Raw genomic sequence first — 13,460 nt, 5'->3', positions numbered from 1 at the left:
ATTTTAGTTTAAAGTTTGTCTGTTTAAAAGATACACACACACAATATATATATATATATATATATATTACTAACTTCAATAGATTTAAACAAAATAGCAACACCAAGAATCGAAACTGGGATGGAAGCGATTGTTTGTGAAGTATAATTGCGTCACACTGTAACCCATGACCTTTAGAAATGTATTTCTATATGTCCTTATAAGGAAATAGCAGCTTGGCATAGTGTGACTATTTCCGTCATGCGGATTTTGGTCGACCGTACATCACCAGTTTAAATATAATCTTCCGCCAGTAATATTTTATACTTACAAAGTATATTATTTAATACTAAAACTCAAGAAATACTCATATTACATTATTTATTATATTTTGAATTATTTTATACTATACTATATAATTAAGTCTGAATAAAATTGCTTTTTAAGGGGAACTATATTATGCGCATGATCTCAGTGATCAGTCTCGTAGTAATAAGAAATTCTTATTGTGACGCACAGTTTGGAGAAATTGCTCATTCTGAATGGATGCTCGGAAAATTTTATCGTAAATTTGGTTTGCTATTTTCACTGTCTGGTAAGACAAAAATGTATTCTGATCTATTAACTTTAATAAAACACTTTGTTCTTAAAATTAGCTTTGTTTTGATTGTTTTTTAAAGCTTTACTCACTTCTTCACAGTTTTTATTTCTTATCTAGCGGATTATGCTGATGTAGTCTGCGCCATCTTGAAAACCGAAGAAATTTGATTATGCTCTCAACTGAAATTGCAAACTACTTGTGGGTTTCTTTCTTCTGGGTAAGCGAAGTCAAGTAGTTGACCCTATAAGTAACCACTTAATATTTAGTTTTGTTTACGTATAAGAATTAAATAAAATTTTGAAATTTCTTGCTCTTAAGTTCTTAAAATAAAAATAACTTTCTTGGTTCCTCGCTGTTAAATTTTCTTTTCACAGTTCAACGGCTGAAATAGAAATTCTTGCCAGTTTGCTGTCTTGGTTTTGTCGTCATGTAGGGAATAATATATACATATAAAAAGAAAAAAAGGACGCTAAGGTTGGCTTTTCATTGCCTCATTATTACAATTAAAAAGAATTGTGAGATAACGTTAAATTTATATTTGCATAACTTATTCACTTGTAACCAAAAAAAAAGGTGGGGAAGAAAACCCCGCATTACTTTTTAATGCTTAGGATTAGCAAATTAGACTACCAAACATGATTATTTGCCACACTTTTATAACCTTTCTTTTCAGTTAATGACTGGACTAAATTCCTAATTATATACATCGTTTTGCCTGACCCAGATTCCTGCATACAGATATCCTACTGGATTTAAAGGTTGGCTTTTCATTGCCTTTTCAGAAATTGACATTAAAAAAAAAACAAGATAATCCCCTTTGGTAAATTAATTTTTCTACAGTTGATTGTTGCTAACTTGGTTTTAAGTCTATCCCAGCTACACAACTTCAGTGCTGGTTTCGTTATTTTGTCTAGTTGAGGCATGTAGAGCCATGCTGTTTCGTTTGTCGGGAACAGCAGAGAAGTTGAATACGTTTAAAATTATAACACATTCGTTTTTATTTTAAATTTTTCAACTCTATTAATTGGTGTATACGTTTTTGTGTAAACATTGTTTCAGCTAGTAGCAATTTTCCAAGTTGCTATCGCTTTGTAGTAAGAAGCCTTTGTGTTCCTAAAGGATCCTAAAGTTCGATATGGAGGTAATTATAAGATATTTTGTTTCTGAATCCCCATCAATAGCTTTTTTCATGGCATTCATTTGTAAGTTTATTGTAAAATGTGTATTAAATATAACCACAAAAATTACAAAAAAATTCGGTCTCCTTTTTTTCGATTTGGTCTTGAAAACATGGCATTACTGTACATCACGTGTATCATTTTAATAGAAACTTTTGATTCCTTATTAACTGAGTTTAAAATAGACCCAGAAATGACCCCCCCCCCCAAAAAAAAAAAAATTACTGGAATGAATGTAAAACAATGTGTGGGAAACGAATATGAAAAAATGCGTTTTTTTTTTCAATGAAATTTTATAGAAATACTCTTCAAACAGCATACATTACGATTATAAAGCAATTTGTGGGGAAAATCTATTTCAAGGGGGCGTGAGGCGCGTCAATATCAACCAGTCGAGAAGGCAAATGTAACGGTTAAAAAAAAAAAAAAAAATTACACACATACCAACTTGAAAAGAAATCAAGCAATCTTACGACGTCGTTTTCCTCTTTCCCTCCAACACTTTACGGAAAATGCCGATGTGATGTAAATAAACACATGGTTTATGACAGTGTAAAGTATTTGTCAAAGAACTGGCTCCATGTTTATTTGGTCAATATAAAGATTTTCGCTCGTGAAGAGAAAAAAAAAAAACCCAGCCTGCTGGGTGTTAAAAGAAGTGTAGAAAACGACTATGAAAAAAATTTGCGCTAACGACCCGAGGGGGTGGGGAAGACTTTCGGAAAATTCACAAGATAAGATTTTTCCGTCATGATTTTCGGTATATACTTGTTAACGCCCAGCAGGCTGGTTTATTTTATTTTTTTCTTCACGGGTGCAGATCTTTATAGTGACCCATTTGGTGTGCTGGTGGAATAGCAGCTTGTGCAGGAAAGATGGCAATCTGCCTTTCAAACACACTTTTTAGCAACTGAGACCCGAGAGAATGACTAGGTTGGTAGGATCCGGCTGTTGGAAAATATAATGGGAGAAATGAAATGCCAAAAAGGCAATCTTTCGATGTAGATATTTTGTCATTCCTTCCCAGCTGTTTTAATTTTACGAAATACCATCAAAACAGCTGGGAAGGAAAGACTTCCGCCCGTGACAGATAAAGGTAGCTATATCGAAAGAATGGGACCGTCTGGTTTTCCTCACTTCAGAGTATTTTTTGTTAACGGAGATATTCACACATATTTCAGGAGATAGTTAAATGTTGATACTCGCGGTGATATACAGTAATGACCGTGAAAACTATTAGCATGTTTCTGAGACTATTTTTCAGGCATGTATTTTCTTTGAATCTATTTTAAAGTTTAGCGTGATAACTCGTTTTAGTGCCTATGGGAGATTGCCAAGGTTTGTCTCGTTTCTGGTTTACATGAAATTTCAGTACTTGTTGCTTGTGACTAAACTTACAGTGGGAGTATATTTTTGTAAACATCTTTTTGAATATCATAAAAGCACTAATACGAGGCTATCAAAAAGAACTTTCTGAAATTTTTAATTTGAAGCGCAAGTACTCTACTGATGAGTACCTATCACCGAGATCCGCCTGTAAAATATAACGTGTGAAAGCCAAATTGTGATAGGATCTTGGAATGTTTTCACTTTAACAAACTTTTTCCATTCAGTCACGCTCATGAATATTTGGCAGTTTTTAATAAATGACATACTCACGTATAACAAGCCTAGTATACAATTTAGTATATTCAATTTATACCCAAGTGACAAAGCCAAGTTTTTAATTCTTCGTCTTGAATCGTACTTGCGCTTTTTATGACATGTTGATGACACGTCTTCCCGATTAAGGATGAAGTCATAACATTACTTCATTCCGGCTTCCTCAGTTTTCTCTTTTCAAGGATATTGGGGTGGTTTGCCATTGCCTTCCCCTTTTTAATTACTGATAGAAATTTCTCGGGAAATTCGTGACAACGGTTAAGCACTGATTACTGGTTAACCAATACTGAGAAAAACTGTCCTATTTACGTTCCCACTAATATTGCTCAGAACTTATTTTTGGTAATTCTAAAGATTTCGATTAAGTGATTGTTTTCAACAGATTGGACTTTTCCTCATTCTAAGTAATGAGACTTCTCGTAAATAAAGTAAGTTGGAATAATACACATCCTAGAAAATTTAGAATTTTTTTTCTAAAACTTTTGAGTTATTTTTTTTAACTATCACACTCATCTACATGAAAGCAAGCAACAATGAGTGAAATTGTGTATTCAAATCGTGATTATTTTATTTCCAATTGTCTTATAAATATACGTGAGTTTTAATCTTGGAAATTTTTGTTTGAACCATCATGTTCAAAGTCAGGCAGCACTATTATCTTCCAGGACCCTATGAAAGTGTATTCTCTGAGGTGAAAAGTGGGTGTTATTACAAATGATATCTAATTATTCAACTCGACGCAAGAAGGCTTCACATCCTTACCTCAAATAATGGATGTAAATCTATTGTAATATCGGGGTCACTTCTCCAAATCAAGGGGAGGTAAATGTGATAAAATTCGGTGATTTCTGCCACTTCAATTTTTCTATCAAGCTAAGATGGTTGACTGAACCACTGTCGCCTCTGATTTGACATTCATTCGGCAACCAATGAGATGTATTAAAACATTCCTACCATGCTGTTAGTATAGCTTACAGGTGTGTTAAATCTAATGTTAAGGTAAAGTAAGATTTGAAACGGGTAGTAATAACAAAGTCAGAAGAAAAATGGAAGTCAATCATCATCGTTTAACGTCTGCCTTCCATGCTAGCATAGGTTGGACGATTTGACTGAGGACTGGCGAACCAGATGGCTACACCAGGCTCCAGTCTGATTTGGCAGTTTCTACAGCTGGATGCCCTTCCTAACGCCAACCACTCTGAGAATATAGTCGGTGCTTTTACGTGCCACCTGCACAGGAGCCAGTTCAGCGGCACTGGTAACGACCTCGCTTGAATGTCTTCATGTGCTAGGAAGGCGACGCTGGTAACGATCTTGCTCATTTAAATTTATATGCATAGAACAAAATTAGATGTTAAATGGTTTCGATTACTGATTTTAAAATTCTTATATCTTACTCATACGGTGCGAGAAATTGCTAGTTCTGTGTTGCATTTCTTTTTTTAGCTAAGCATCATATCCTAAATCTTGAGTAATTTCCACCATCTGATTGAACACAAGTCCAGGTACCTGTGATCATTGTCTTACAAATGGGCAGTTCCCTTTTGTTGTTACTTCTGATTTTGTTTTTGTTTCACATTAGCATTTTTCTTCCTTTTTCCAAGATAAGATTTAATCCAAAGTAACATTTGTGGTATTGACTTGAAAGTGTAGCAATAAAAAAATAGTGAACAGCAAATAAAAGAACGCAATTTTACTTAGTAATTTACAACCTTACATCATTTTCAAACTTTTGTTTGTGGTGGTGAGGATATGAAAACCTAATTATTGATGTATTTGAATAATTGGCATTCATTTGTAATTACACTCTGATGTCTTGATGAGGTAAACACTTTCAGTGGGTTCTGAGAACTTAATCCTGATTTAAAATCTATTTTGTATTGCTTTTCATTTTTTTTTTTGCAAACGAAGCTTTCTACCACAATGTACATAAATCATATTTGAGACCTTGAGATACAAGGTTTTAAAATTCTTAAGACTTAATGACTTGTGCATACAGTGATATTACATAATTCTGTTCTGGATTTGCAATTGTTTGGGAAGGGTGTTCATGCATGGGTTGGATAACTGATTCCTAACTCAATACCTCTTCAGGTAGAAGGCTTACTGAATATTGACCCTACTATGAAAATATGTGCTGTTCTCTGGACCAGTAAACGGTAAGTATTAGTGTTTGACCTGTGGCACCTAAAAGATTACATATTAGAATTGAGTGTAGCAAAGTAGTTTCACATCCTTGTGATGTCTTGGATGAGCATGATTGACTTGTGATAAATGGTTGTATTGAGTTGGATGTGATTGATTATATGGGGATTTAGCTAGTAGATCACATTTTGTGGCTTTTATACTTAATCATTGGGCTGCTGTAATATTAGGACACTGCCTTTATTGTTTTATTATTCATTATATTGACACCATTGCTTTGATAATTCAATGCAAGGAAATATGTATCCCCTTGGGTGTAATAAGATATTACTAGAGAAATTTTTATAGCACACTAATACACACAGACTGTAAGAATTGGGTAGGAATGAAATTGAACCTGGAACCATGTGGTTTTGAAGAGGACTCGCACCACAGTTATACCTGCACCCACGTTTTATTTGTAATTATCACTTTAATGATATGACACTAAAACCAATGGGGTGGGGTAACTATCTGCTTAAGTTTTTCTTTCAGCTTTTTTTTTTTTTTATAATTTCAAAAATGTCATCTTTATTGAAGGACCAACCCTAAAGAGCAAATTATGCTCTTCAGTGATCTTCACATTTCATCAAGTGACACATCAAAAGCTTACATAAGGTAAAAACTGGAATTGAACTTGCTTCTTCTTTGCTGAAACACATGAAATTAGACTTGTTAGTAAATCTGACATTTACACTTTTTAGAAACTACCAGGAATTGCAATGTAGAGATGTGCAGGATATTTATTATAGGGCAAGTTTGCATTAGGTTTGAAGATGCTACCATTAGGAACCTAATTTTTTCTATTTGCTTACCTTATATTGTATTTTCACATCTCTTGAGCCTAAATACTTCTTCAATTCATGTCATGTGCATTCATTTTCAGAAATCTGTAGTTAAGCTCTGAAATTTATCAATTTTGAAGAGTATTGGTAAACAATTTTTACATTCAGCCAAAACATATTTTTAAATAGAATTATTTTTAGAATTTAGTGTAATTATATTATGAAGCTAATTCGACAAACTGAGGCTCTTAAATAATCGCAATTTTGAATTGGCACATTAATAATTTGGAATTAAGTGACTGGACAAGATATACCAATTTCTCATATGAAACATTTTTAAAACACTAAGTGTTAAGATTCTTAACTCATCAAATGCAATTCACCTGTGAAAAGAAGAGAAAATGGTTTGCTCTAAACCTTACTTTACATTTAAATATTGCAAGCAATCTAGTTGGAGCAGAGTAGAAGTTTCTGACATCAGTCTTGACTCAAAAGATTGATAAGACATGAAAATTGTTCCTAAATATCATTTATTGCTTTAATAGTCACCTATGCTATGATAACCTGAACAGGTTTTCAAGTATACCTCTAAATTCATTTGATGCAAAATCTGTAGCTATGCACTTTACATATTCAAGTCCACCCTGTATTTGGTAGCTGGAGTTTTAGAGGAATCTTCCCAACCATTCCTGTATTATGTCAATAATCTTGAGTCCCTTTATTTCATGAATTAAAAAAAAAGTTATTTAGGTAACTAATAAAAATCAATTAGGCTGAAACTGAAATTAGATTAAACCTATTGAACTTTTTATGTACATCTTTGAATTTGACATGATAGGAAAGAAGATTAGTAAAGTGGGGATATCTATCAGCTGAATCTCCATATTTTAAAATAGTTTAAACACTTACAATGATACTGCATTTTCTTTCCCTTAAAAAAATTCAGTTCAATATATTCTAGATGTTATTGCATAATATGATTTCATTGCATTTGAGGTTTGGATTCTTTGGCTAAGAGATATGGTTTCCCTGGATCAACCCCAAAATTTGACAAAGGTAGGACTCTTGCCTTTTTAATTGGCATTGTCTTGCATAATTATATTCTTATTGTTCCTTAAATTCATTACAAAAGAAAATGATCTTTTGAATTGATAATGGTTTGATGTTCATCTTAAATTGGATGCTATTTGATAGATGGAAGTAACGTTTGACATGTAAGTGCTGAAAAAAAAATTCTGATGTTATATGCACACCCAGTAAGATTTAAACAGGAAAGATAAATAGCTATAAAATGTAACTGGTTTTGCATTTCAATATAATTTTATTTCAGTTGAGTCTTCATTTATGTTGAACATTCCATATCTAAATTATAGCATGGTGTTTTCTTGCTCCTTTTTTTTTTTTTTTTTTTTCTTTTTTGATCATGTTTCTACATTCTTGATTCTCTGCAACAACTACACTGATATGTAGAATATACTTTTTAGTTGAAAGAGGCATCAATGGAAACTGATTATAGGTTTAATATTTTGGCCGCAATTTTATTCAGATGTAGATAAATTGTACTTTACAGTTTAAAGGAAACGTATCACAAAATTTTTGTTCCTTTTTGCTAACAGATTCATTTTAGCTAAAAGGTTTTAAGAGAAACCAGAAATGTTCACCAAGGAACAAACGTGTGAAATGATTTTCCTAAAGTGTGTTTTTGTATTTTTAATTACTTAACTAACTAGCATAGAAAGATTGTGTTAAGTTTTTTTACAAATTTTCACACAGCTTCACTTGTGATTTGAAAATCTTGATTTTTTACTCTTTTGAAACCGAACTGCCCGAGACCAGCCTTAACTCTATGATACAAACTTCCTATTTTAAAGTGAACTAAATTAAAACCTTTTTATAATTTCATGTTAATGTTCCAAACTCTAGTCTAATAATGATAGTTATATTACTAAATCTTTCATGATTATCAGAATTAAAACAAACGCAGTGTATTATTTTCAACAGGAATTTCATAACAAAAGGGTTGAATATTGACATAGTATCTGTGCTACAATGATTATATGCATTGAAATTCACTACACAGTGAATATACCTATAGAACTGGCAAATAGAGCTTACAGAAACTGAATTTTTAATTTGACCAAAAGGCAATATATGATCTATCTTTTCATGTTCTGAAACTGTTAGAGATACAGCATAAATCATCTTAACTTGATCAGATGTATTTGACATGGTATGTGATACAGATCATAATCTAATGATTACTACAGCTGTTAATATATGCAATGGAAATTTGATCTATTATTTCACAGTAAATTAAACTTAAGGAACTAGCAAGTTAAAATAATGCTCTAGCAATGGTACAGCAAAGAAAGTCTGTAGGGGAAACTGGATACTAGTTTCAAATGTTGATCAGAATGCAATCAATATGCATAGTTTGCACATCATACAAACAAGGTACAAATATATCAAGGCTTTCCCTTTTATTCCCATTTTGAGTCTGTTAAAATCTGTGGAATATTTTGTTGACAATGTATTTTTAGATACTGAAAGGTATGGTGTGATGAAATTTTGTTTCTTCATACAAACTTGCAACTGCTGGAAAAAATTTTATTTCAGGTGAGCAAATGAACTACATGGTAAATTGGTGAAAATCAAGTCAAGATGTTAGAAGATACATTGGAGCAAATCATTTCAGAAAGGCATTCAGAATTTGAATTGGAAACAAAATATTATTTTAGTCGGGCATTAAGAAATTTGGATGAATTTTGCTCAGGTACATTGTCTAATCTCAATTACTTATACTACTCTGCTGCACACCCTACATCGGTGTGATTAATAAGGATCTATCAGGCTTCAACCACCATCTCAGTTGTGTTTCTGCTTGACTAGTTAACTGGTTCCATTGTTTTTAACTGACATCACACTGAACACGTTATAGCTTTCCTAAAAACATCTACAAAAAGTGTTCAGAGTGAACATCAATTGCAGTCTGGATGAGATGAAAAGGTAATGATGGCCAGTGTTCTTCCTATAGTATAACAAAAAAAAAATCTGATAGCAATTTGTATCAGATGAAGAGCAGCTCCATAATTTTCTGTGATACATTTTGTAAAAGACATGTCCATATAAAAATATTTAAGATCTTTAATGGTGACTTGAGAATGTTCGAATGCTTGCTTAGTGAGTTTTCAAAATCTGCAAGTTATAGATTTTCAAAATGGAACCATGCAGTGTAGTTAAGTAGGAATGGTTACTAAATGATTTCATTATACTGAATTGGAAGTTTTACATTTTACATTAAAAAAAAAATCAAAAAGTATTGAATTTCTAACAGTTTTAGTAATTTATGCTGTTTACTAAGACATTTTGTGTGAAGTCCATTCCTGATGCAACATGCTAGTAATCATTTAAACAACAGTCAAAAGAGTTCTAAAGTAAAGGAGCAGCACTGGAGAAAAATCTGAAGCAAATTAGTGGAGAGGTCACACACAAAAGGAAGCCAGAAATATTGGTTTCCTTGATATTGCATGATAGCATCCTGCTGATTCAACAGTGAGTATATTCAGAAACTATTAAGGACATTCAGTATGTTGTGATATTTCTGTTACTATAAAAATAAATACATACAATTTCATTAGAATACTGTTCTATAGTATTCTGTTTCATGAGAAGTTGAAAAACCAGTTAACAAGACAGTTGGAAAAAATTCTGCACTATATGAAAGCTTTTTACCATTTGATATATTTGGGATTAAATTCAAAGTTGTTTGCTTTTGTTTGTACATTGGCAGTGGAGATGAACATTGACTGGAAGTAAAGAGCCTGTCTACCTATCAGATTAGAGGTTAATTCATTTAATCTCTCTGCGTTGAGTGTAAGTCATTCTTTATACAAATATGGTCTTAGCACAAAGACAATTTTATGCCAACTAATGGCGAATGCATTTGTTTCTCTAGACCTAATGGAAGATGTTTTGAGACAGAGAATGAAGTTGAAAATGACAAGCAGGGAACTTCAGCTTTTATAGAACACTTTTGCTTCTTTTTTCATAATGTGGAGTTGTATATGTGAATGAAAATTGTTCTCATGAAATAATTTGGTGATATTTGTTATTGCTGAATGGTTACAAAGTTCATTTAACAGCCATTCTGCATTCCATGCCAGTGTGTGCTTGTTACATGCTTTATATTTTGTGATTTAAAATTTTGCAAGCGAAATGGCTACTTGGTGCAATGAAAGAAAGAAGACATTATACTTGATAAAGTATGCCAGAGCCAACATTTGAGTATGATATAATAATTTGATCTGTCAGGTCCTATCAAACAATACAACTCGTGGCCAGCTTGGATTTTGGTTGTTTCTAAGTAAATGTGAGAGGCATGTTTGTATTAGTTTATCATTGGCAGATAAAATGAGAAGGCCAGTTTTGTGTCTCAGGTAAGCAGGCGTCATCTTCTAGATGAAACCTTTTACATTTTACATTAATTCTACTTACAAATGGTTGTTTGCAACAGTAATAAAATTCACCATAGTTTTGTGCAAGAATCTGATGTTTAGTTTTATAAAAATAGCGTCATGGGTCTATAATGGCTGCAGGGACAGTTACCTATAGAGTAGTAGTAAAGATGTATTTAGGAATTTAGTTGCCAATTTTAATGTATTTCCCAAAGATATTCACAGGTTGGGGTAAGGTCTAAATAACTTGTATTTGTCAATACAAGTTTGTGCTTTCCTCACATAGTTTTGCAGTACAGTTAACATCAGTGTGAAGGGAAAGTTACTATAATACCTGAAATACAACTAGGTAGATGGCAAATAGGGACTGTTGAATAATGAAAGTAAATACAGTAAGATTTCACAATATGGCATGTAGATTTTTCATAAATATGTTTGTTTCACAAAAGGTAGTGATAACAGCATTTTTGGACAGAAACTAGATAGAGGCGATAAAGTATTCGAGGAAAGTTATTAATGTAGAAATACAGGAATAGATATGAAATGTTTTTATCACGTGCTGAACCTTTACAAGGTTCTATGATATGTGCTAATGTAGAATGTTAGTGAAATTGAATTGATATTACAAATCAGATGGTAATTTGTATGGCACACTGATCCGTTTTCTCTCATTGCTTTTTTGCTTTACTTGCAGTGGAAAAGTGTACCCGGGTAATAATTAACCATTTAAATTTCCCTAAAGAAAATATTTTAACATATATTTAAAGTGAAATAAAAAAATTGAGAATAAGTGTGCTTCTCTTTCACGAAGACAAAAGTACTTCGTGTATGTGCATGTTTGCATATTCACTCAATTTCAAAGCCACTTTATTATGTGTTGATAGAAGCAAATTTTACATGAAAGCAAAAGACTTTTTTTCCTAAATCAAAAGTGCTATTGTTTACTAGTTTTGCCATTAGCATGTTTCTGAGTCTCCATCTTTGGCAGATACAACGATGACATGAAGAATCCTAGTGTCGTTCAGATAAGTGAACTTCATTGTATTTAGTTGAACAGGTCTGTGTGGGGGTAACGTGTGAATGTAAAAATTAAGTCGTTTCTTGTTTGTAGAAATGACGTCCTTTTACTGTGCATGCATATGTTTGTATGTTTCTGTCATTGGCAGATGTGATGACATAAAGAGGTCTGGATAGGACAAAAGCACTAAGATAAGCCCTATATAATGTGTGTGTGTATGTTTCTGAGTATTTTATTCATTGACAGACATGACGAATGTTGGAAGGAAATACAATATGTAAGAAATCAGTTCTTTTTTCCCCCATTTCCTGTCTGTTAACATCTCAAGATATTTGTCGTGTTTACCTGTGCAACTGATTTAACGCTGAGTGTTTTTTCCCTTCAGCTCTGGTATTTTTGAGTTTTGATATGAAGTGTGTAAGAATGTTCCCTTGTGATGACTATTGAAATTAATAATTGCAGATCTGTTTGGCTACATTTATATACTTACTTGCAATGTAGGGAATCTAAAATGAAAATGGTATGGTAGCTTTTTGAGTAATTTTATGGGCAGAGGTTTGGAAAATGGGCTTTGTTTGTTTCTCACGTGATATTTAGATGATGAAATTGGAAATCGTCTTGATACGTGTGTCAGATTGAAGATAGCGTCTATGCAAGTTACGAAGTAGGTCATTTGTTTCCACACATGAAGGTAAAGAAAATATCATTTGAACAGGTCTGTGTGGGGGTAACGTGTGAATGTAAAAATTAAGTCGTTTCTTGTTTGTAGAAATGACGTCCTTTTACTGTGCATGCATATGTTTGTATGTTTCTGTCATTGGCAGATGTGATGACATAAAGAGGTCTGGATAGGACAAAAGCACTAGGATAAGCCCTATTATTTCATTTCTGTTTAGTGTAATTGAGTTGCTTTAATGCTTTTTCTGTAGATATTTGGAGGAAGATTGTACTAAATGTAATGTTTAAATTTGATTGTTTCGTAAGCATGGAAAATAATGGAGATAAGTAACGGCATAGATTGTTGATGATATTTTGTGTTGGTTGTGAACTTTTCTCTTCTTATGTTTTGGAATTTTTGGAAAATGCTCTGTAAGTGTTTTCAGTTACCTTATTACTATAATGTTAAGTTTTTAAAAGATTGATTGGAAATATTTAGGGCCGAACCGTTTGTTGTTTTTTGTATGTTGTTCTTTGACAGATGCAAGCCCTCCAGGAAAAGTAGGACCTGCAATAAGATAAGAGAAAAGTTTGTTTGTTTGTAGTTAATATCCCTTTGTGTTTTATCTGTTCATTGTATGTATGAAAAACGCTGCTCGTTGTAAGAGGGTCAGTAATTTGAGTGATCTCTAAATTATTCATACATTCTGTTTGCTTTTTATGATGCAATATTTTCTTAACACACATATTTCCGTGTTACAATTTATGTTTCAAAAAAATGTTGTAATTTGTTGTTGCTTACTACTATTTCTTCATTTCATTTCCATTTGATTGCTAGTTAACTATATTGTTACTTAAAATAATTGTGCTCACTTTCAGCATAGTGAAACTTTCATTGAGTTGTTGTTAATATGTAGAGCACAGTGTTGCCTGTGTCTTTCT

At 32.6% G+C, this 13,460-nt stretch overlaps 1 long non-coding RNA gene across 1 annotated transcript; it reads left to right on the top strand.

Moving 5' to 3' along the window:
• Positions 1-494: 494 nt before the first annotated feature.
• Positions 495-10,475, top strand: LOC106883304 (uncharacterized). The gene is made up of 4 exons (XR_016241756.1): positions 495-5,579; positions 6,145-6,222; positions 7,386-7,445; positions 9,006-10,475. It is a non-coding gene; the product is annotated as an uncharacterized LOC106883304 (long non-coding RNA).
• Positions 10,476-13,460: the final 2,985 nt, after the last annotated feature.

This window comes from Octopus bimaculoides, chromosome 1, assembly GCF_046866305.1.
Source record: "Octopus bimaculoides isolate indiv1 chromosome 1, ASM4686630v1, whole genome shotgun sequence".
Taxonomy (NCBI): domain Eukaryota; kingdom Metazoa; phylum Mollusca; class Cephalopoda; order Octopoda; family Octopodidae; genus Octopus; species Octopus bimaculoides.
The sequence above is the reverse complement of the archived record's forward strand: the minus strand, read 5'-3'. Positions and strand labels throughout refer to the sequence as shown.